At 42.6% G+C, this 18,276-nt stretch overlaps 1 long non-coding RNA gene across 1 annotated transcript; it reads left to right on the top strand.

Moving 5' to 3' along the window:
* The first annotated feature begins 355 nt into the window (after positions 1-355).
* LOC118399756 (uncharacterized) lies at positions 356-9,649 on the top strand. Its single transcript, XR_004828897.2, has 4 exons — positions 356-688; positions 6,089-6,487; positions 8,414-8,506; positions 8,774-9,649. It is a non-coding gene; the product is annotated as an uncharacterized LOC118399756 (long non-coding RNA).
* The last annotated feature ends 8,627 nt before the right edge of the window (positions 9,650-18,276 follow it).

Raw genomic sequence — 18,276 nt, 5'->3', positions numbered from 1 at the left:
TAACCTCTCTAGGGTAAGGGGCAGCATTCGGAATTTTGGATGAAAAGCATGCCCAAATGTAACGGCCTGCTACTCGGGCCCAGAAGATATGATATGCATATAACTGGTAGATTTAGTGTCTGTGAGTATAACAGAACTGATTTAGCAGGCGAAAACCTGAGAAAAATCCATTCAGGAAATAGTTTTTTTTTGTCTTGTAGTTTTCTATTCAATGCCATTACAGTATCCATTGACATAGGACTCCATTTACAGTTCCTATGCCTTCCACTAGATGTCAACAGTCTTAGAAATAATTTCAGGCTTGTATTCTTATAAATGAGGGAGTAAGACCAGTCTGAACGAGTGGAATCTAACGTGTCGCAGAGTTTTTTCAGGCGCATGTGCATTTCTTGTTTACCTTTTATATTGACAACGTTATTGTCCGGTTTAAATATTATAGATCATTTAGGCTAAAAAAACAACCTGAGGCTTGAATATAAACATCGTTTGACATGTTTCTATGAACTTTACGGATACAATTAGGATTTTTTGTCTGATTGTTTTGACTGAGTTTGAGCCTGTGGGTTACTGAAGAAAACACGCTAACAAAACAGAGGTTTTTGGATTTAAAGAGACTTCATCGAACAAAATGAACATTTATTGAGTAAATGAATGTCTTCTGATTGCCACCATATGAAGATCATCTAAGGTAAGGGATTCATTTTATCTCTATTTCTGAGTTTTGTAATGCTTCTGCTTGGCTGGTTACTGTTTGTAATAATTTGTCAACTGGGCTATGTTCTGGGCTAGGTATGTTCTGGGCTAGGTATGCTTTTGCCGAAAAGCATTTTATAAATATGACATTGTGGTTGGTTTAACAAGAAGTTAATCTTCAAACCTATGTAAAAATATGTTTTGTTTTCTGAATTTTTATAATGAGCATTTCTGTAATTGAATTTGGTGCTCTGCAACCTCACTGGATGTTGAATGCGCTGTGGTAGTAAGTGAGAAAAGGCTAGTTCAACATCAGGGATTTATTCCATTCAATGCCAGATACATCAAGTAAAAAACGTTGAATATCAAACTGCTTCCAATGTCTTTTCGTAATAACACGTGGAGATTTCTTAGGAATTTTACCATCTCTCACACAGGCAATAGCACAGTGATCATGTATGTCATTTGCAAAAATACCAGAAGCATTAAAACGATGGGGAGTATTGGTTAAGATCAAATCAATCAAAGAGGATTTCAGAGGATATTTTATATTCAACCAAGTTACACTGTTGACAATCTGAGCGAGGTTGTAGGTATTGCACAGAATTTTGAGTTGATCAGAGCTAGATGTTAGCCAGTCCTGATTCAGATCACCCATCAGTCGCTCTGGATAAGAGCGTCTGCTAAATGACTTAAATGTAAAATGTAAATGTAACTCAGAGTTGACATTCTGTGATAACAATTTGAAAATACAACCCAGAGAGCCAACAGAAGCAGATGGAGGTCTTTAACAACAAGATACAACAATATTTAAAGATGAGCCAAGGTTTAGGTTCAGAGACAAATATTCAAATTGCTTAGGTTTAGTAACAGAGGTCAGAACGACCACCGAGAACTTGTCTTTTACATATACAGCAACACCACCACCCTTAGATTTACGATCTGTACGAAACACATTGCAACCTTTTATGCCAATATTATTGTCAGTAATATATTTTTTAAGCTAGGTTTCAGAAAGCATAAATACATCAGGGTCGGCAGTTTTTATCCATATATTAGGGAGGGTCCGGGTGGGCGTCTGTCCATGGTGGCGGTTCCGGCTCGGGACGTGGACCCCACTCCATTAATGTCCTAGTTCCTCCCCTTCGCGTCCTGGGATAATCCACCCTCGCTGCCGACCATGGCCTAATAGTCCTCACCCAGAACCCCACTGAACTGAGGGGCAGCTCGGGACTGAGGGGCAGCTCGGGACTGAGGGGCAGCTCGGGACTGAGGGGCAGCTCGGGACTGAGGGGCAGCTCGGAACTGAGGGGCAGCCCGGAACTGAGGGGCAGCCCGGAACTGAGGGGCAGCCCGGAACTGAGGGGCAGCCCGGAACTGAGGGGCAGCCCGGAACTGAGAGGAAGCCCAGTACTGAGAGGAAGCCCAGTACTGAGATGAAGCTCAGGCAGGTAGTAGGCTCCGGTAGATCCTGGCTGGCTGGCGGATCTGGAAGATTCTGGTTGACTAGCAGATCTGGAAGAGACTGGTTGTCTGGCAGATCTAGAAGATCATGGCTGACTGGCGGATCTAGCTGCTCTATGCAGACTGACAGCTCTGGCTGCTTCTTACAGACTGACAGCTCTGGCTGCTTCATGCAGACTGACAGCTCTGGCTGCTTCATGCAGACTGACAGCTCTGACTGCTCCGTGCAGGCTGACAGCTCTGACTGCTCCATGCAGGCTGACAGCTCTGACTGCTCCATGCAGGCTGGCAGCACCTTGCAGACTTGCAGCTCCTGCAGACTAGCAGCTCTGGCTGCTTCATGCAGACTGACAGCTCAGGCTGCTCCGAACAGGCAGGAGGCTCCGGCAGCGCTGTAGAGAAGGAAGGCTCTGATAGCGCTGAACAGACAGGAGACTCCAGTAGCGCAGGAGGGAAGGAAGGCTCTGGCTGTGCTGAACAGGCGAGGCGCACAGAAGGCCTGGTGCGTGGTGCTGGAACTGGTGCTACAGGAGCGAGGACACGCACAGGAAGCCTCGTGCGGGGAGCTGCTACCGGAGGACTGATGTGTGGAGGTGGCTCTGCATAGACCAGACCGTGCAGGCGCACTGGAGCTCTTGAGCACCGAGCCTGCCCAAGCTTACCTAGCTCGATGCCCACTCTAGCCCGGCCAATAGGAAGGGCTGGTATGTGCCGCACTGGGCTATGCACCCGCACTGGAAACACTGTGCGCTCCATAGCATAACACGGTGCCTGCCCGGTCTCTCTAGCCCACCGGTAAGCACAGGGAGTTTGCGCAGGTCTCCTACCTGGCATAGCCATACTCCCTTTAAGCCCCCCCCAATAATTTTTTGGGGCTGCTTTTCGGGCTTCCAACCGCGTCGCCGTGCTGCCTCCTCATACCAGCGCCTCTCCGCTTTAGCCGCCTCTAGTTCTTCCTTGGGACGGCGATATTCTCCCGGCTGCGCCCAGGGTCCTTTTCCGTCTAATATCATCTCTCAAGACCAGAAGTCCTTGTATTGCTGCTCCTTACAATTAACAGGGAGAGTAGGCTCAGGTCTGACTCCTGACTCAGCCACTCTCTCTCTGCGCCCTCCCCCAATAAATATTTGGGGCTTACTTTCGGTTTTCCCTCTGCGCCGACGTGTCTTTCTTTTTGACTCCATTCGCCTATAGCCCTCTTCGCATTGTTCCAGCGAATCCCAGGCGGGCTCCTGCACTCTCTCTGGGTCGGCCGCCCACCTGTCGATTTCTTCCCACGTCGTATACTCCATGCCTCTGCTATCCATAACGTCCTCCTTTTTCTGCTCCAGCTGTCGCTGCCTGTTAACACGCTGCTCGGTCCGAGTGTGGTGGGTGATTCTGTAACGGCGTTCTTCGTTTGTGGAAAGAGAGTCGGACCGAAATGCAGTGTGGTTGTTACTCATGTTCTTTAACTTCCTGCGGCGACCCATCCCGGATCCGGGATCGTGACTACGGCTCAAGCTCATTACCATAACGCAAAATGCAAAACAATATTCTTAGAAATATTTAACCTCCACACATTAACAAGTCCAATAGCTCAAATGAAAGATAAACACCTTGTTCATCTACCCAGCAAGTCAGATTTCTAAAATGTTTTACGGCGAAAACATAGCACATATTTATATTAGACCACCACCGAAACAAAAGACGAGAGGCAGCCATTTTGTCCCAGAAAATATCAAATTATAAAAGCAGGATTAAAAAATAAATCATTCACTAACCTTTGGAAAATCTTCATCAGATGACAGTAATAGTACATGTTACACAATACATTTTTTTTTCAATAATATGCCATTTATATCCATAAATCTCTGTTTACAATGACGACATTTCAAAAAATGCTATTCAAATGTCCGGAGAAATGATGATAGCTCCGACAGATAACGTCAGATAACAAGCAATAAACATGACTAAATATACATGTTCTACATATAGTTACAAAGATACACTTCTTCTTAATGCAACCGCTGTATTACATTTATTTTTAACGTTACAGAATTCGTTCACTGGCTATACAATGAGACGGCGCTCAGATATTAGCAGTATGTCTCCTCTACATTTGGAGTCCACAGAAACCCAAAATAACCACATAAATATTCCCTTACCTTTGATGTTCTTCGATCAGAAGACGTAGAAGGAGTCATACTTACCCAATACATCGTTTGGTTTCACGTTGTGTGTCTCTGTATTAGCATATGCTAACAGCTTCAGCTGAAATGCACCCAAAATTACTTCTGGTCCCGCACTCTTGCGCATCAAAACTTCAAAATTACATATTATATGTCGACTAAACTGGTCAAACTATGTGCAGAATCGAGCTTTATGATGTTTTTAACATGTAAAACAATGATCAGCGCGAACAGACAAACCTCCTTCAATTGGTGTTTCTTGGAAAAGAATGTGCCCCAAATCGGCCGCGCGCAATAGAGTGCATGTATTTGAGAGTGACCCGAACATTTTCGCCGGCCAAACGACGAGGGCTTGCGATATTCTCACAATGAACGCGCCATTTGAAAGCAGGCATCGCTCTGAACACATACATACTGTTCCCAGATCGGTAGCTGCCTGGGAAGGGTGGGGGCGATGACGTCAAAGTTGACCCAACTTTTCTCTTGACAAGAGAGAGTTTGGGAGAAAGGCTGCCCTGAGAGTTCTGCTTTACATACAGACATCATTTAAACAGTTTTAGAAACTTTAGAGTGTTTTCTATTCAATAATAATTATTATATGCATATATTAGCAATTTTGGGAACAAATATTTTCAGTTTACTATGGGCACGCACTTCCTTCCAAGGGGGGCAGTATTGAGGCCTAGTCTTAAGAGGTTAATGAATGAAATGACGATACATGAAATAACTATACAAAACAACAAACGGAACGTGAAACCTAATTACAGCCTATCTGGTGAAACTACACAGAGACAGGAACAATCACCCACAAAATACAAAGCGAAACCAGGCTACCTAAATACGGTTCCCAATCAGAGACAACGAGAATCACCTGACTGATTGAGAACCGCCTCAGGCAGCAGAGCCTATACAACACCCCTAATCAGCCGCAATCCCAATAATACAAAAACCCCAATACGAAATACAACAACATAAACCCATGTCACACCCTGGCCTGACCAAACATATAACGAAAACACAAAATACAATGACCAAGGCGTGACAATAGCCTCCCTATTATTATTATTTTACTGCTGCTCTTTCATTATTTGTTACTCATATTTCTTATTCTTTAGTTATTTTTCTTAACTGCATTTTTGGTTAATGGCTTGTTAGTAAGCATTTCGCTGTAAGGTCTACACATGTTGTATTCGGCGCATGTGACAAATACAATTTGATTTGATTTACAAAATGTACATAAAGCAGACGCTGAATATCCATTGTCAAGTTACTAATTAGGCTTTGGATGGTGTATCACCCAGACACAACAAAGATACAGGTGTCCTTCCTAACTCAGTTGCTGGAGAGGAGGGAAACTTGTCAGTGATTTAACCATGAGGCCAATGGTTTTAAAAAATTTTTTTTTTTTTTAAATCCCAAAGGTCTATGTCCGTGCCCCCTTGAAAATTGAATTAGCGTAATAAAAAAAGTTCTGAAAAGCGAAAATGTGTTTTTAGAAATTTATGCAGCACACTTTGTAACACAACACAACGTTGAAAAAGTAATTGAACAACACTTACAACACACACACACACACACACACACACACACACACACACACACACACACACACACACACACACACACACACACACACACACACACACACACACACACACACACACACACACACAAATATCATTGCAGACAGCTCTCCAATCTTGCCCCAGGCTCTGTGTCTGTGTTGCTGTCTGAAGTGCTTTACATCTCTCCCAACCCAGGGAGCCTTGAGGCTGGCTTTTCAACTGGTCCTGCAGTCGCCCCGGGGGGCAATGAGGAGCCCAGGCTCAGCTGGCCATAGTCAACCTGCCTGCCTTTCACTGGAAACTCACTCTCCTCTCCAGTCCCCAGCCCAGGCATGGGGAACCAGGCCTAACCACCATCCCTCTGGATCATGCCTGAGAGGGCCCATGCGTCAATGGGCACAGAACCTTGGGCTCCAGCCAGCAGCGCCACCCTTTGGTCCCTGTTGTTAACTAACACTCTGACACCCTTCATCTGGATCCTGAGAGGAAGGAGGTAGAGAGAGGGGCAGGCTGTTACCGCCATAGTCATCACACAGCCTGCTGGGCTGAGTTTTGGGAAGCCACAGCAGCACGCCTTTAAACACAGGATCTGAAGTAAGGGCCTAAAACCACGTCAGCAGGATGAGAGGCCCGCTTTTCTCCCATCCTGCTGATGCTTTAATGATTTTAAGTGAAGGCTCATCCGTCGTCAGCCTGAGGCAGGGAGAGAAATTAATACTTCATTAGAATTCATGTCATACTGCAAGTTTTCATACCTTGAGGTGTCACGATTGGAATAAATCTACATTTCCAGGTTTGGTACCCATGGAGGTATACGGAGAGGAGTAGAGGGAACACATAGTCAGCTTGGATGCATAATTTATTTAAAGATCCTCCTAATTCCTCATCAGAAGTAGACAGAAGAACAGCAACTTATTTCTCTTAGGGATACTGGTGGCAGTTGAACTGACTAGCCTCTAAGCTAAACAAGCTTTAATTCATGTATCCTAATGAACTCTGTAATTAAATCAAATGTAGACCCTATTACTCCAGTGATATTAGGTCTGGTCATGTGAATCCTTTCACAGACCCTGGTCTCCTGCCCTGTAATAGGCTTTGGCTGGGACAGAATTTGAGCATTTACTTGTCTACTATAATCGCAGTGCCGACAATGAAACATGGTTGACAGCCATAGCACTAACAATAAGGCCATGGAGGTCCTCTGAGCGGGAGTCACTTTAATAGACAATCATATGAGCTCCTTCATGCCTCTATGAATAAAACAGGACTCTCTAATGGCCTCCAAGGGCAGCACAGCACTCTACATAATAAGGGTGTGAATGTTAAAACGTTAAAACGTTTAAACAAAATTGGGATTCTTAACGCTAAGAAAACACCCTAACGGAAAAACTTTTTTTTCCTCCACAAAATGTTAATCACAGTGAAGCTGGCTTGCCTGCTCTTGCTCTTCACTAATGATGCGAGTGTGTGTTCAGTCTTCGGCCTGTTGCGTGTAGAATATCCTAGCCTATTAATTGATGATAGGCCCTGCTTTACTGAAGTTACAAGAGATTGCAAGCCAAGAGATTGTGAAATACAGCATTCCATTGCGAGATACAGCTTTTGTTTTGCTGGTCTAGTGCACGGTGCTGACTCTGTCGGCCTGGTGGCCGATCTGCCTATACTGTGCCCCTCCCCTCTCTCTCCGTCCCTCGCTAGCAAGTGTTTGTGTTCTCGGAAGTGCAGCAACTAAACAGTCTCCTCCGTTCCAAAAAATGCTGAATGTTAGTAGTCACAGTATTTCATTAACTTTAAAGTACTTTTTTAAGAGAGAGTGGTCTGCAGGCAGCCAGGCTGCGCAAAGGCAGCTCAAGGTTATTTGATTGACACGTCTGATGGACTTTAGTCCCACATCAGAAGCGGCATTCCTTTACAGACGAGTAAAATGCATGTTCAGTGGCGCCTTCAAAAAAGGTTTTGTGTCGGAATTTTAAAAGCTGTACCCTTACAGACAGACAAACATACTGTATCTGAGGCACTTTCAAGGGTATATGACTACACTAGATATAGTGGTCCCTAGCCCTAGTGGTCGTACACAGGTAATAGGACCATTATTCTGCATTGTGAATTGATGTGGAATTTTACATTTTTTTCTTATCGTTTAAACGTTAAGCAACATTTTTCATTTGTCTTATCCCTGCATGTAGTACCTAACCTTTACCATAGCAAGATGACTTTACTGGAGGTGCAGTTTATACAGTATGACTGCCCAACCAGTAGCTTGACAAACTGTTAGCAAAACATCCCAAAACCATTGCCTGTTGCAGCTTCAATTTCTTAACATAACACATTTTGTTGCACACAGAAACACATGAGAAAAGGTGTGGCTTAGGTTATTTTTGTATCAACTTAAATGGCTGGTATCTTTGAAACACCTCTTCTCCACTGGCCAGAATCTCCACCAAGACGTCTGGCTTACAAGTCACACGGATGAGCAGACTGAGTTAACATCCTTTCTCTTTCTCTCTATTCACTCTCCAGGATTTCTCCTCCAGCGAAGGCAAAGACGGCCACATCATCATTCTGAGTGAGTCACAGCGGACAATGAGTTTGTCTTCAGACCTGGCATCCTAGGTACAGACGTTTCTCTTTGTAGAAGCCGGCTCCAGTAACATAGACCACAGTCACAGTGAACTACATTCACACAGGCCTCTAGAGACACTATTAGTGGAGAAGGGAACACACAATTTGTGATGACAAGATGTATATTGGAGAGTTAATCAAGCTGACTAATTTACTGTGGTCCATTACTCTCTGTGGCTTATTGTGTGGTCAAACAAGACAAACAGAGGCGCTGCGCTGTGCACAAATACACAAATAACTTGCTTCGTCTTTTTTTAGGAAAGGCACAACCTACTCTAAAGACTTGTCAATCAACCAAATTGCGACATGCTGTTCATTAAAAGTTTAAGAAGTCATCAACATTGACAAACAACCTCAGAGTGCTGCCCTGCAAACTGTAAACACCAACTGTCCACCGCAACAAACCATTTGACTTTTAAATGTAATCTAGCCCATGCCCCATTTAACCGCGAACACAGTTATACGGCAAATTAAAAAATGTATCCACCTGTGGGTTGTCTCTCATAAATAAACATGTCCAAGAAAAGTGATTACTGGGTTATCAGCGCCCGTCCTGTGCCACAGTGCCATCCCAGGTGAGGGATGGAGGAGATAGCTGTCAGGAACTCAACTAATTTCCTCCCATCGCAGACATAGCCTGAGGACCTGAGGCCCCTGCCATCCCCACTCTCTCCACCATCTCTCCCCAGTCTCCCTTCTGCCTGTCCCCCACGCAGCTGCTCCTGCTGTTGTCAAGAGCTGCTAGTTGTGGGGCTCCTGGGATTTTCACCAGAATCTCTCGTTAATCTTAATCTCCCATTCCTCTTTCCTGAAGCTGCGAACAGAAACCACAATAACATGCAGAGGAGCATCCAATGAAGGAGGAAGGATAAGCCTGGAGTTTTTTTTCATTATTTGTTTTCTAATGTTGTTTCTTTTACAAGTGAGATACAGTATACTGCTAGGTGAGGTAATTCAGTTTAAGGAAGTTAATAAACCACTATTAGCCCACAAACCTTATTTATGGTCTGTAATTGACTTCTTCATATCTATGAAATATGTTTCTCCGTTCCTAAAATAACACATTCCATTTGAATGTCATCTCTTTCACTGCCATAGTATTACATATTGACTCTGTAAAGAAAAGAATGGACTAGAATTGTTTAGCAGTCGAACAAACAGAGGAGTTAATCAATGCTGAATTCACATTGAAAGTGCAGATGCCGGATATATCTATGGATTATTCCATTTCTTATCATATTGCCTCTAACTCCCCTCAGGAGGTCATTGAGCCCCTCCATAGAAAACAGACCATCTATTTCTATGACAAGAAAGTACAATAGGTACTAACCCAGGTCAAACTAGAGCAAATAAAGAAGTTCAGCTCTTTACATATACTGTAAGTCCACTGAGTTTACAAGCAATATCTCACTGTGTTTCTACCACCCTGGACCTTTTAGTTCTGTGGAGAAGCCTTGGCTTCAGTAACCTCTTGGGCTGGTGGATTATATGGCAGAGATTGCACGTAGGTCTTCTCCAGACAGGAAATTAACCCCTGGACACTCTCTCACTGACCTGGACCAACACCTCCATGTTGCCCACTGCTGTAATTGAGATACCTCTATTTCTTCCTGGTTTTTTTCATACTTCCTTTTTTTCTTACAACTGTTGACCAATTCTGAGGGGTTGATGGGTCAAGACCTGATGTTATAGATTAAACTTCACATTTCCTCCACTCATGTACACAGGCTGAAGCAGAAACATGCTCAGAGAAACACACCCATTGACAAAATGCGCAATCCCTCCTCGTACCCAATCAAGTCCATTAAAGTGTGATATTTGTTTTGTATTCTTACAGTAAACAACTCCAAATGGATACACTGTCAACAATGCCTGTATCAAATAAAGGCTGAAATAATGTTTTTTTTAATATCATGGTTAAATCAGTCAGTGTACTTTGGCCTCTTTGATTATCTTCTCCCCTGGATTCAGTGCATTTCCATTCACATGCATCATGTTGATTTTCTGATCAACGGTGTATTAATTAGAGTAGAATTAGATAATCTAAACTTGAATATTTCTCTGATGGAGTATGTTTATATGCAATGTAAGTGGCTTAGCAGCTGTTATACTCAAAGAACCATTAAAGCTTGACTTCAAAAGAACCTTCAGAATGAAAGGCTTCGTTGCCTGCCTATTTTCAATGAGAATGATTAAGCAAACTTAAATCCTCTAAAGTCAAGCTTTTATCCACTGCCTGGCTGGCTGCAGCCAGCAGACCAAAGACGAGAGAAATAACATTAGCTTAATAATTTAATAACTATTAGAAAGTCAGGTATGCTCTCCATGTGGTAAAATAAAGGTTTAAACAGTGTGATTAAATCTATGTCATTACAATAACAGGAAGAAAGACCTTGGCCTGCTCTTTTGAGTGGAGAATCATAATAATCTGGAGAAAGCATCATTAAAAGATGCAGAGACAAAACCTTTTGTAACACACAGTAGTTTCTAACGAGAGTAGAAGTCAAATAAAACGTTGCTGTCTGCGGGTGTTTGATTCTGAGAATCTCATATTAGTGAACAGCACAATACATCTTCTAATGAATACACTGCAATCCCAATACGTTTAGCACCGCTTATCGCAATACATTTACATTCATTTAAATATATTTAAAGTCTTCAATGTTTCCTCCTGGTGATTTGCATGGCTGGGACACAGGAGGCATATCTTTGGGGGACTTTGGGGAAAACGTTCCAAGTTCCAGGTGACTCTGCCTTTGATGGACAGGTTAGTGTTATTTAATAATGACAATCACCCATAATCTACATATAGATTTATACAATCTATAATTAACACCTGGGGGTATAAGGTAGAAGGCCTAAAGTGCCCACCTATTCTACTGCTTCGACCACCATTAACATTACACTGATTTACATTATGTCTTGTAGGATGTGATACTAAACCATGGGCAAGACTTCTGGGTTTCTGAACTGGGGGAATTGGTATGGGACTGTATAATACATCATTTTGCAAAACATATTATGCCAGATATCATGAAACAGTTCCACATAATTAATAGACAAAAACAAAGCCACAATCATATAAGTGCCATTGGATAGTTGAAATGCCAGACATAGAATTCAAAGACATGAAGCAATCATGTGAAGTCCCCTCTTACATACTGTAGCTAAATGTTGCTTCATTAGGTTAGCTCCTCAGATGTACCCTTTCATTTAGGGCCGCCCCTGCTGTGTCCAGTTCAAATGAGAAAGCGCTGAATCTCTCATCTCAAGTACTAATGAGCTCCAAGCCACTATTACTCTCTCTCGCAGATGATAAGGTATTCTATGTATTCCTTTCTTTCTGTCAGTTTACCCATCCGTCCTTCCAAACACCCATCTCTCTCTCTCTCTCTCTCTCTCTCTCTCTCTCTCTCTCTCTCTCTCTCTCTCTCTCTCTCTGTCTCTGTCTCTCTCCCTCCCTCCCTCCATAGGAGTGGAGTAATTCATCTTGCATTGAAAACAGAACCAAACATATTCTAGCGCTGTCCCATCACGGGCCATTTACTGGAGCTCCATGAGAGCAGATTAAAATCATTATCTATCCCCAGAGAGCCAGGATCCATCTCCCTCCTCCTTACGGGAGGTGTAGGAATGATGAGTGACATTTGGACTTCATTAAATCAATTAAGTAGCTCATTAGTGTGCTTAGGGATAGAGTGGAGGCTAAATAACGCATTCAACAGGGGAGGCTGGCTCCTATTGACGTTACCAGGCTTAAAGACAGTGGGGCACCCTCTATATTCTATTTGTGACTCTGTGTATGGACATACAGTGACCTAATGAGATGTCGAAGAGAAAGGGACATATGTGTGGGTTGACATATAATCCATGGATAAGTATATGGATGTAGCTGATGGACTGTGTGTAATGTCAAAAGGCATGGCTAACATGTTGGTATGACAGAGTGAAGTTTTAGCAAGGAACCCCAGGACATGAGGCATAGAGTCTAGATACACTGTGTATAAATACATGAGAACAGGAGAAAAAGAGAAAGAGAGAGCGTGAGAGTGAGAGAGAGAGAGAGAGAGAGAGAGAGAGAGAGAGAGAGATAGATCCACACAAAATCAATCCAAACCAGGAGTCCCCCACTCCTCTGACCCCGATTGCCTCTTATTCTGCCACATTAGCATGCACCAAATTAACGGCTCTGCTCAATGTGTTTCAAGTCTGCTTCCCTCTCCGCTCATCAGTGACCTTCACAGCCGCAACACCAGAGCCTTTGAGTTATGCTTTTCCCTCAGTCATAAAAGGAGGCCAGAACAGTACTTCTGAAACAGGATTAAAAGCCATGCAAAAGGCAGATAACTTCCTTAACGACCTGCCCTCTAACGATTTCATGTATTATGGCTTGGAACATGTGACGGTGGGAAAAAAGTGAGAGAAAATATGTTATGGGTGAAACGATTCTGAGGGAGTGGGATGTTAGAAATGGGGGAGTAAAATGGATGCCTGACAAATGGCGTTTTAAATTTTATCTACACACGGAGAAATCACTTAGAGCCTGCTGGTTGGAGAATACTGAATATCATATAATGGCCTTGGTGCTTCATATCCAGATGGGTCTAGATGAAGGCCCTGCCAAACACACAGCTACATTATACATCTGGTGCGTCAACAAGGCAGTGTCGCCAATTCTTCATTTATTAGACAGAGCCTAAGCAGCCATTCCATATATGTCTCTATCCTACCATGCAATGCTTACCTCACTAAACTGAGTGAATGGAGCCCAGCTTATTTTGGAGTCATTAAAACTCGTTTTTCAACCACTCCACACGTTTTTTGTTCACAAACTATAGTTTTGGCAAGTTGGTTAGGACATCAACTTTACACAAGTAACTTTTCCAACAATTGTTTACAGAAAGATTATTTCACTTGTAATAATAATTCACAATTCCAGTGGGTTAGAAGTTTGCGTACACTAAGATGACTGTGCCTTTAAATAGCTTGGAAAATTCCTGAAAATTATGTCATGGCTTTAGAAGCTTCTGATAGGCTAATTGACATAATTTGAGTCAATTGGAGGTGTACCTGTGGATGTAGTTCAAGGCCTACCTTCAAACTCAGTGGCTCTTTGCTTGACATCATGGGAAAATCAGCCAAGAAGTCTGGTTCATCCTTGGGAGCAATTTCCAAATGCCTGAAGGTACCAACGTTCATCTGTACAAACAATAATATGCAAGTATAAACACCATGGGACCACGCAGCCCTCATACCGCTCAGGAACGAGACGTGTTCTGTCTCCTAGAGATGAACGTACTTTGGTGCAAAAAGTGCAAATCAATCCCAGAACAACAGCAAAGGACCTTGTGAAGATGCTGGAGGAAACAGGTACAAAAGTATCTATATCCACAGTAAAACAAGTCCCATATCGACATAACCTGAAAGGCCGCTCAGCATGGACAAAGCCACTGCTCCAAACCACCATTAAAAAGCCAGACTACAGTTTGCAACTGCACATGGGGACAAATATCGTACAAATGTCCTCTGGTCTGATGAAACAAAAAATAGAACTGTTTGGCCATAATGACCATTGTTATGTTTGGAGGAAAAGGGGGAGGCTTGCAAACCGAAGAACACCATCCCGACCATAAAGCATGGAGGTGGCAGCATCATGTTGTGGGGGTGCTTTGCTGCAGGATGGGCTGGTGCACTTCACAAAATAGATGCCTTCATGAGGAAGAAAAATTATGTGGATATATTGAAGCAACATTTTCAAGACATTAGTCAGGAAGTTAAAGCTTGGTCGGAAATGGGTTTCCAAATGGACAATGACTCCGAGTATACTTCCTAAGTTGTGGAAAAATGGGTTAAGGACAACAAAGTCAAGGTTTTGAAGTGGCCATCATAAAGCCCTGACCTCAATCCTATAGAAAATCTCTGAGCAGAATTGAAAAAGTGCACGCAAGCAAGGAGGCCTACAAACCTGACTCAGTTAACTTCTTGGATATAGGGGGCGCTCTTTTAATTTATGGATAACATTTTTTTCCTGTTTTAAACAAGATATTTTGTCACGAAAAGATGCTCGACTATGCATATAATTGACAGCTTTGGAAAGAAAACACTATGACGTTTCCAAATCTGCAAAGATATTATCTGTGAGTGCCACAGAACTGATGCTACAGGCGAAACCAAGATGAAATTTCAAACAGGAAATGCCCCAGATTTTGAATGCGCTTTGTTCCAATGTCTCCTTATATGGCTGTGAATGCGCAAGGAATGAGCCTACACTTTCTGTCCTTTCCCCAAGGTGTCTGCAGCATTGTGACGTATTTGTAGGCATATCATTGGAAGATTGACCATAAGAGACTACATTTACCAGGTGCTCCGGTTGGTGTCCTCCGTTGCAATTATTGTGTAATCTCCAGCTGCGTGTATTTTACCATTTGCTTCAGAGGAGAAACCAAACTGCCACGAATGCCTTATCATCAAATATATGTGAAAAACACCTTGAGGATTGATTCAAAACAACGTTTGCCATGTTTCTGTCGATATTATGGAGTTAATTTGGAAAAAAGTTTGCCGTTGTAATGACTGAATTTTCGGAGTGATTTCTCGTACACAAATAATATTTTTGGAAAAACTATCTAACTGAGAGTCTCCTCATTGAAAACATCCGAAGTTCTTCAAAGGTAAATTATTTTATTTGAATGCTTTTCTTGTTTTTGTGAAAATGTTGCCTGCTGAAAGCTAGGCTTTATGCTATGCTAGCTATCAATACTCTTACACAAATGCTTGTGTAGCTATGGTTGAAAAGCATATTTTGAAAATCTGAGATGACAGTGTTGTTAACAAAAGGCTAAGCTTGTGAGCCAATATATTTATTTAATTTCATTTGCGATTTTCATGAATAGTTAACGTTGCGTTATGGTAATGAGCTTGAGGCTATAATTACGCTCCCGGATACGGGATTGCTCGACGCAACAGGTTAAACCAATGGGCCAAAATTCACGCAACTTATTGTGGGAAGCTTATGGAAGGCTATGTGAAACGTTCAACCCAAGTTAAACAATTTAAAGGCAATGCTAACCAATACTAATTGAGTCTATGTAAACTTCTGACCCACTAGAAAGAAAGAAATAAAAGCTGAAATAAATTGTTCTTTCTACTATTATTCTGACATTTCTCATTCTTAAAATAAAGGGGTGTTCCTAACTGACCTAAGACAGGGGATTTTTTACTAGGATTAAATGTCAGGAATTGTGAAAAACTGAGTTTAAAAGTATTTGGCGAAGGTGTTTGTAAACTTCTGACTTCAACTGTAGTTATTCAGACTCTTCACTTAGTACTTTATTGAAGCACCTTTGGCTGTGATTACAGCCTTGAGTCTTCTTGGGTATGATGCTACATACTTGGCACATATGTATTTGGGGAGTTTCTCCTTTAGACGTGATGCTTTGCATTTCGACCAAAGAGCTTCCTTCTGGCCATTCTACCATAAAGGTTTGTTTGATGGAGTGCTACAGAGATGGTTGTGTTCCTGGAATGTTCTCCCAACTCCCATCTCTTGACCTTTGTCAGAGTGACCATCAGGTTCTTGGTGACCTCCCTGACCAATGCCCTTCTCACCCGATTGCTCAGTTTGGCTGGGCGGCCAGCACTAGGAAGAGTCTTGGTGGTTCCAAACTTCTTACATTTAAGAATGATGGAGGCCACTATTTTCTTTGGGAACTTCAATGACTCAGACATTTTTTGGAACTTCACAGATCTGTGCCTCAACACAGTCCAGTCTCTGAGCTCTTCGGACAATTCCTTTGACCTCATGACTTGGTTTTGCTCAGACAACACCGTCAACAGTGGGACCTTATATAGACAGGTGTGTGCCTTTCCAAATCATGTCCAATCAATTGAATTTACCACAGGTGGACTCCAATCAAGTTGTAGAAACATCTCAAGGATGATCAATGGAAACAAGATGCAGTAAAGCTCAATTTCAAGTATCATAGCAAAAGATCTGAATACTTATGTAAATAAGGTATCTAGGTTTTGTTTTTTTAACATTTGCAAAAGTTTCTAAAAAACTGTTTCCACTTAGCAATTGTGGGGTATTGTTTGTAGATTGATCAGGATTTTTTTTTTTTATCCATTTTAGATTAAGGCTGTAACGTAACAAAATGTGGAAAAAGTCAAGAGGTCTGAATACTTTCTGAATGCACTGTATAATTTCTTAAGATTTGAAACTATAACACCACTGTATAATAGACCCCTGATGAGCTAATAGACCGAAAGGCTGATGGGTTCTGACAGTCCCAGTGCTCCTCTCTGAGCCTACTGATACCCTGTGAGCCATCTCTATGGTGATATTAGATTAATAAATGAATGTGATTCAGCGCAGAGGCAAGAGGCATGAAATATTATGCATAATGCACAGAAATGGGTCCTGGATGAGTCTGAAGAGAGAGAGTCCCCTGTGGCCCTATCGCTACAGCGTCCTCGTCCATAGATCCATATCAATGTCCCTGTTTTTCTTTAGTGGCACATCCAAAGCCATCACTGAATCTCTCCATCACAATTACTTCATTGGTGAGGCCCACCATCTCAATCATTTACATCGTTCGGGATGGCATTCAAAATCATTTATAAAAAATAAAATGCCTGACTTGCCAGTTTGGTGTCATTCAGTGTAATGCGTTTTGACATCTAAATCGTACATTCTTGTTCAAGGGCTGCATGCTGTGGTCACTAATTATCCACCATTCTGGACAAGAGGTACACAGTGACAGGGAAAGATGCTACTACTACACCCATGACTCTGTCTTCTCTGGATATCTGATCATATCTCTTTATCTGGTGTTGGCAGGAATTTAGTGTTCATTTACTCAGGCACATATACAGATATTCAAACAACCCAACCCATGTCCTGGTAATGATGTCCTTCAGGTCCATTGAGGGTTTGTTTTGTGTCTGCAGCTAGCGCCTTGTTTGTTATTGTTTTCTCTGCTATCTGGTTTGTTGTCAACCGCCACGCGCTGACCTTTAGCTGCTACTCAGTGAACCTCACAGTGCAGCCTGTTCCTCTCCACGCTGAAAATAAACCCCACTCCCCTCCTGCCTGCTGACGTCTGTGTGGAAAAGCCATCGCATTTCCAAGGTCGATGGGTATCATACTCATTACGGTTCACAATAACAGAGCTGGACGGAGGAGCGATGACATCACATATTTCAGTTTCAGTGCACCGTGACCTAGTTGGGTTAGGGGTATCTACCTGAACCTGAGGTGCTCCATCTGCTATGTCTCCTCGCCCTGTTTTACCCGACTATCTCCCTCTGGTGCAAACCATTCCCACAGTCCGTCATAAACACAATGAGCAATCTTTTGACACACACACACACACACACACACACACACACACACACACACACACACACACACACACACACACACACACACACACACACACACACACACACACACACACTCACAAACTGACATTACATCAAACACTGATTCTCCTCATAACTCTGAATAGTCCTCTTTTCTGTTTGATCAAGGCCCTCTACTTGTGTCACCAAAGGGTATTAGTGCTGGGATCCACATTCACTCTCCATTCGAGGTAATCAAGCAGATCTGCTCTCCTATCTATATTCCATGGCTTCTACAGACTAGCACTTTGATAGATAAAACACAACAGGGCCTTGATCAATGGATAACCAATCATTAGCAGCACCCTTCAAAACCAGCCTGCTGCAACAGATGTTCACAGTGTAAATGCTCATAATCA

The sequence above is a fragment of the Oncorhynchus keta genome, chromosome 21 (genome assembly GCF_023373465.1).
Source record: "Oncorhynchus keta strain PuntledgeMale-10-30-2019 chromosome 21, Oket_V2, whole genome shotgun sequence".
Classification (NCBI taxonomy): Eukaryota; Metazoa; Chordata; class Actinopteri; order Salmoniformes; family Salmonidae; genus Oncorhynchus; species Oncorhynchus keta.
This window is presented reverse-complemented; position numbering and strand designations above follow the sequence as displayed.